Source organism: Mandrillus leucophaeus, unplaced genomic scaffold (genome assembly GCF_000951045.1).
Source record: "Mandrillus leucophaeus isolate KB7577 unplaced genomic scaffold, Mleu.le_1.0 Scaffold564, whole genome shotgun sequence".
NCBI classification, from domain to species: domain Eukaryota; kingdom Metazoa; phylum Chordata; class Mammalia; order Primates; family Cercopithecidae; genus Mandrillus; species Mandrillus leucophaeus.
The window spans coordinates 12160-19017 of record NW_012106075.1 but is presented as its reverse complement, the minus strand read 5'-3'; the positions used below and the strand labels follow the sequence as shown (position 1 = coordinate 19017).

Below are 6858 nucleotides of genomic sequence, written 5' to 3'. Positions count from 1 at the left end.
TTGGTTATCTATCTCAAATCTGGTGCTGAGTTCACAGCCAAACCAGCCTACCAGCACAGCTTTAATCATATGGGCATGCTTTTCATGGAAAAAGCGCCTGCAAGACCTCCTGCTCCTGCATTTAAATTACCGTGGGAACACCAGTGGGCAAAGTCAACTCTGCCGTCATGTAAGTGGAGTTCAGTATTTCCAACTGTACGTGCTAGATCAAGCCAGCAAAATATCTCTTCACTTGTCCAGCTTTGGTGGTAGCAGGTATATTAAAGAGCTGCCCGGGGCTGGGCACGGTGGCTCACACCTGTAATCCCAGCACTTTGGGAGGCCGAGGTGGGCGGATCACGAGGTCAAGAGATCGAGACTATCCTTGCAAACATGGTGAAACCCCGTCTCTACTGAAAATACAAAAAAATTAGCCGGGCGTGGTGGCAGGTGCCTGTAGTCCCAGCTTCTAGGGAGGCTGAGGCAGGAGAATGGTGTTAACCCAGGAGGCGGTGGAGCTTGCAGTGAGCCAAGATCGTGCCACTGCACTCCAGCCTGGGCAACAGAGCGAGACTCCATCTCAAAAAAAAAAAAAGAGCTGCCCAGTATAAAAATGCAGCCCACTCAACAGGATTGCTATAATCGAGCCTCCTCCCTTCTCAGTTGCTTCAGGGATATCCTTTATTCTTTTTTTTTCTGAGATGGAGTCTTGCTCTGTCACCCAGGCTGGAGTACAGTGATGCGATCTTGACTCACTGCAACCTCCACCTCCTGGGTTCAAGTGATTCTCCTGTCTCAGCCTTCTGAGTGGCTGGGATTACAGGCACACATCACCACACCCAGCTAATTTTTTTGTATTTTTAGCAGAGATGGGGTTTCACCATGTTGGCCAGGTTGGTCTCAAACTCCTGACCTCAAGTGATCCGCCCACCTTGGCCTCCCAAAGTGCCTCGATTACAGGTTTGAGCCACCAGAGCCACCACGCCCAGCTGATATCCTTTATTCTTTTTTTTTTTGGGGGGCGGGGGATGAAGTCTCGCTCTTGTCCCCCAAGGCTAGAGTGCAATGGCACAATCTCAGCTCACTGCAACTTCTGCCTCCCAGGTTCAAGCGATTCTCTTGCCTCAACCTCCAGAGTAGCTGGGATTACAGGCGCCTGCAACCATGCCCGGCTAATTTTTGTATTTTTAGTAGAGACAGGGTTTCACGGTGTTGGCCAGGCTGGTCTCAAACTCCTGACCTCTGTTGATCCGCCCGCCTTGGCCTCTAAAGTGCTGGGATTACAGGCTTGAGCCACTGTGCCTGGCCAATATCCTTTATTCTTAAGGTTTCTTCTCCTCTCTTGGCTTTATAACCCCCACTTTCCTCAATGTGAACTCCATGGAGTTGTAGCTGTGACTCAATAGTCTAATGATTAAAAGAGAAAGCTTTGGCTTCTATAAGAATTTTATACCATTTGGTATAGGCTGAAACAATAACTGGACTAAGGCTGGGCGCGGTGACTCACGCCTGTAATCCAAGGAGTTCAAGACTAGCCTGTGCAACATGGCAAGACCCCATCTCTATTTAAAAAATTACAAAAATTAGTCTGGCGTGGTGGTGTGTGCCTGTAGTCCCAGCTACCTGGGAGGCTAAGATGGGAGGATCACCTGAGCCAGGGAAGTTGAGGCTGCAGTGAGCTGTGATTGTGCCCCTGCACTCCAGCCTGGACAACATAGTGAGACCCTGGATAACAGTAGAAGATGTAGATTAACAGTCAGCACATTCACTAGGGCTATTTCTTTCTTGTGGGTTCCTACAGTCCTTCTGTAGGCCTACAATACTCTCATCTCTGTATCTCAAGGACGCTACCTTCTTCATGACCACAGGCTCCCATTTTGCCCCACTTAACTAGCTCTTCTTCAAGATCTGTTTTAACCATTTTGGGTTGAAGGCCAAGAGAATGTTCCAGGAAATAGCTGGCATTTTCATCCTTATTCACTAAAGATAAATCAACTGGAGGCAGATCCTGCATTTTGGGGACATAAAAATACTCCCTACCTGGGCACGGTGGTTCATGCCTGTAATCGGAGCACTTTAGGAGGCCGAGGTGGAAGGACCGCTTAAGGCCAGGAGTTTGAGAGCAGCCTGGGCAACAAAGCGAGACCCTCTCTCTAGAAAAAATTTTAAAATTAGCTGGGCATAGTGGGGCAAGCCTGTGATCCCAGCTACTCAGGAGGCTGAGGTAGGAGAATCCCTTGAGCCTAGGAGTTCCAGGCTGCAATGAGTCAAGATCGCATCACTGCAGTCAGCCTGGGTGACGGAGTGAGGCCCTGTCTCAAAAAAATTAAAAACAAACAAACAAAAGCTCCCTGAAGTGCCTTAGCCTATGTTCCTGAACTAGGTGGAAAGTGTCCCTGTCATCTGCTGGGCGGCATTTGAGTTCAACCACCATGCTTTGCACTGCGACAGCTGACAAATTGTTCTCAGCTAGAATTCTGATGTGGTCCTCAGCTCCCAGAATCCCTCAAGAAACTTCTCAAGCATTCTTTACAAATGTATAGGCCAGACCACCTCAAACGCCAGTGCCTCCACTTAGGGCTCCTTCCCCTAAGTAACTCTGCTCTTCAGACTCAGGTAAACAAACACTTGCTTCCATGTACTTGCTTTTAACTTCATTAATTCACTTCCCCATCTGTAAATTAATTTCCTTATTCACTCATTTATTCGTTATTCACTTGATACATCTTTTCTTTTCTTTTTTTTCTTTTTATTTTTTTAGAGATGGAGTTTTGCTCTGTCACCCAGGCTGGAATGCAGGGATGTGATCTCGGCTCACTGCAACCTCTGTCTCCTGGGTTCAAGCCATTCTCCTGCCTCAGCCTCCCAAGTAGCTGGGACTACAGGCGGACGCCGCCATGCCTAGCTAATTTCTTTTGTATTTTAGTAGAGACGGGAGTTTCACCGTGTTGCCCAGACTGGTCTTGAACTCCTCAGCTCAGGCAATCCATCCGCCTTGGTCTCCCAAAGTGCTAGGATTACAGGCATGAGCCACAGTGCCCAGCCTCTCGCTCTGTCGCCAGGCTGGAGTGCAGTGGCACAATCTCGGCTCACTGCAAGCTCCGCCTCTGGGTTCAAGTGATTCTCCTGCCTCAGCCTCCCAAGTAGCTGTAACTACCGGCACTCACTACCACGCCCGGCTAATTTTGTTGTATTTTTTGAGTAGATATGGGGTTTCACCATGTTGGTCAGGATGGTCTTGATCTCTTGATCTCATGATACACCTGCCTTGGCCTCACAAAGTGCTAGGATTACAGGCATGAGCCACCGCGCCCGGCCTTGATACATCTTTTCTAAGTACAACATAGGTTGATGCCAGTAGATACGAGATGAACTAATGAGTGACTGAGGCAATCTGCTGTGAGAAATTCTAACAGCCAGGAAGGCTTCAAGTTAGGGTAACACTGGAGTGGGGTCTGGAAGGAGGAAATCTGGGGAAAAGATTATGTGGGTATCCCATAGCAATGTGAAGAGGGCCCCAGTGGGGAGGTCACCAGCCCGTGGGATCCAGCCCGTGGGACCTGGATGCTCCCCAGCATATGACTAGTGCATCTTCTTCCTCTCTTTGCCATGCCTGTCAGGAAGCTCAGAGTTCAGCTTGGTGCAAAGGTAGCAACTGTTGTTTCTCAGAGATTTTGTAGTTATCTCTGTTTTGTTGCCCAAAATTTTTGACCTTTACATTATCTATGTCTCTTATGGAAAACTTGAAATTGATGGAGTAAAATTAATAATAATAATAAAGACCTGATTCTCAGTAAGTGATGGATTCAGGACGTAAATGCAGCTCAGAGTCCAAGTGTTGTACAATGATGTCAGGCTTGTATTAGCTATCACTGCAGTAATGCCACATAACAAACAACCCCAAAACTCAAGTGGCTTAGAACAATCATTGAATTCCCCCTTATGCATCTACAGGTTAGCTGAGGGTCAGTTGGTCTTGGCTGGGTGGCTCTGCCTCAGGCTAGGCTGGGATACAGGCTCTAGGCTGGGCTCCGGCTGTTCCATGTGTCTCTTGGTGGGGCGAGGCTGAAGGGCCGGCAGCCATGCAGGGGGACGATCTTCTCATAGCAGAAGCACAAGAAGACAGCCCCACTGTGGAAGCGCACCTCAAGCCTTTGGTCTTGTTATATCCGCTGCCATCCCTTTGACCAAAGCAAGTTACATGGCTGAGCCCAGAGTCCAGAGACAGGGAGTGCACTCTGCCCACCTGGAGGCCGTGGCCAGGGTGAGGGTCAATGCCACATGCCATTTGCATCATCCAGTCTGGTCCCCACCCCTGTTTCTCAGATGGGTACCCCAGGTGGATCAGTATGGGACCAGGCAGGGTGCCTTGACTTCCCATTCCCTTTTTTTTTTTTTTTTTTCTGAGAAGGAGTCTCGCTCTGACGCCCAGGCTGGAGTGCAGTGGCCGGATCTTGGCTCACTGCAAGCTCCGCCTCCCGGGTTTATGCCATTCTCCTGCCTCAGCCTCCCAAGTAGCTGGGACTACAGGCGCCCGCCACCTCACCCAGCTAGTTTTTTGTATTTTTTTAGTAGAGACGGGGTTTCACCGTGTTAGCCAGGATGGTCTTGATCTCCTGACCTCGTGATCCGCCCGTCTCGGCCTCCCAAAGTGCTGGGATTACAGGCTTGAGCCACCGCGCCCGGCCCCCATTCCCTTTCCACATCCCCGAGCAGGATCTCACATCACCTGACTGATCCCCCTGGGGTGGGACCAATTCTGGAAACGGCAGTTGCCGATGGAAGAACCTAGACTTCAGAATCACAAAGACCTGGGTTCTGTCTGTGCTCCCCAAAGCCAGCAGTGAGTCCTCCAGCAAGTCCCACCCTACAAAGGAGGAAACTGAGGTTCAGAGGGGTTTAGCGACACATAGTAAGTGCTCCATCAAAAGCGGCCATTCAGGCTGGGCATGTTGGCTCATGCCTGTAATCCCAGTACTTTGGGAGGCCGAGGTGGGTGGATCACTTGAGCTTAGGAGTTCAAGACCATGGTAACATGGTGAAACCCCATCTCTACAAAATAAAAAACTAGGCAGGCATGGCAGTGTGCACCTGTAGTCCCAGCTACTCAGGAGGCTGAAGTGGGAGGATCACTTGAGCCCAGGAGATTGAGGCTGCAATGAGCTATGATAGCACCACTGCACTCTAGTCTGGGCGACAGAGTGAGACCCTGTATCAAAAAACAAACACCCGGGTGTGGTGGCTCAGGCCTATAATCTTAGCACTTTGGGAGGCTGAAGTGGGTGGATTACTCAAGGTCAGGAGTTTGAAACCAGCCTGGCCAGCATGGTGAAACCCTGTCTCCAGTAAAAAAAAAAAAAATATATATATATATATTAACCGGGTGAGATGGTAGGTGCCTGTAATGCCAGCTACTCAGGAGGCTGAGGCAGGAGAATCTATTGAACCCGGAAGGCAGAGGTTGTAGTGAGCCGAGATAGCCCCACCGCTCTCCAGCCTGGGTGACAGAGCGAGACTCTGTCTCAAAAACACCCAGTCCCCATTCACCCAGTATCCATCTACCCAGTCTCCATCCACCCAGTCCCCATCCACCCAGTCTCCATTCACCCAGTCTCCATCCACCCAGTTTCCATCCACCCAGTCCCCATCCACCTAGTCTCTATCCACCTAGTCCCCATCCACCCGTTATCCATCTGCCCAGTCCCCATCCACCCAATATCCATTCACCCAGTCCCCATCCACCTGGTCCTCATCCACCCAGTACCCATCTACCCAGTCTCCATCCACCCAGTATCCATCTACCCAGTCCCCACCCACCCAGTCCCCATCCACTCAGTCTCCACCCACCCAGTTCCCATGCACCCTCACCCGGCCGTGGTCTCCAGTCTCTCAGATTAAGGTCACCTCAGCTTCTCTGCACTGCAGTGGCCAGTGCAGGCAGTCCCCCCGCAGCCCCCCAGCTTGACCTCTGACCTTCCAGGATTCCAGGTTCCAACTCCAGCAGGTTAACAGTGCCGGTAATTGTGCTATCATTGCACCTCCATGGGGTGCGGGGAGCGGGCTGTGTGGGCCCTTGAAACCTCCCTAGGAAAGGATGAACCCCATAGTCCAGGGTCCTCTGCACAGCGCACAGAGCAGGATGGAGGAACACTGGGGGAAGAAGGTGGGCAGGCCCCAGTGTAGAAGACACCAACATCCCCCACCCATGTCCTGTTCTGAGGCTGGGAAGAGGCCTGACCTACCCCTCCTCCTCCAGTGAGCCTTTCCTGGCTGACCAGGAGGCAGCTCTGTACAAGGGCTCCAGCCCAAGGCTGTGAGCAAGGAAGACCATGGGCCGACCCCACCCCTTCTGGGTCTCTTGTTCCCTTCATAACTGGAGGACAGATGGCAGCAGCACTCAGGAAAGGCTCCGTGCTGATGCACCCGGGAAGTGCCGTGCTGCACAGGCCCAGTGACTGGACAGGACTGTGGGAGCCCACCCAGCCCCTTCCTCCCTGTCTTAGTGGCTTAGTGTGTTTCGTGTTGCTCTAACAGAATATCTGAGACTAGGGGATTTACTTATTTGTTTGTTTTTTAGACACGGTCTTGCTCTGTCACCCAGGCTTTGGAGTGCAGTGGCTGCTTCAGCTCACTGCAGCCTCCACTTCTTGTGCTCACAGGATCCTTCCACCTCAGCCTCCAGAGTAGCTGGGACTACAAGTGTATGCCACCACATCTGGCTAATTTTTAAACTTTTTGTAGAGATCGCATCTCACTATGTTGCCCAGGCTGGTCTCGAACTCCTGGCCTCAAGCAATCCCCTCAACTTGGCCTCCCAAGGTGCTGGGATACCACGCCTGGGCGTAATTAAAGTTCGGCAGGAGTACCTCCTTTACCCCT

General features: G+C 51.2%; 1 pseudogene; it reads right to left on the bottom strand.

Moving 5' to 3' along the window:
* Positions 1-6: 6 nt before the first annotated feature.
* Positions 7-2413, bottom strand: LOC105552560 (annotated as a pseudogene).
* Positions 2414-6858: the final 4445 nt, after the last annotated feature.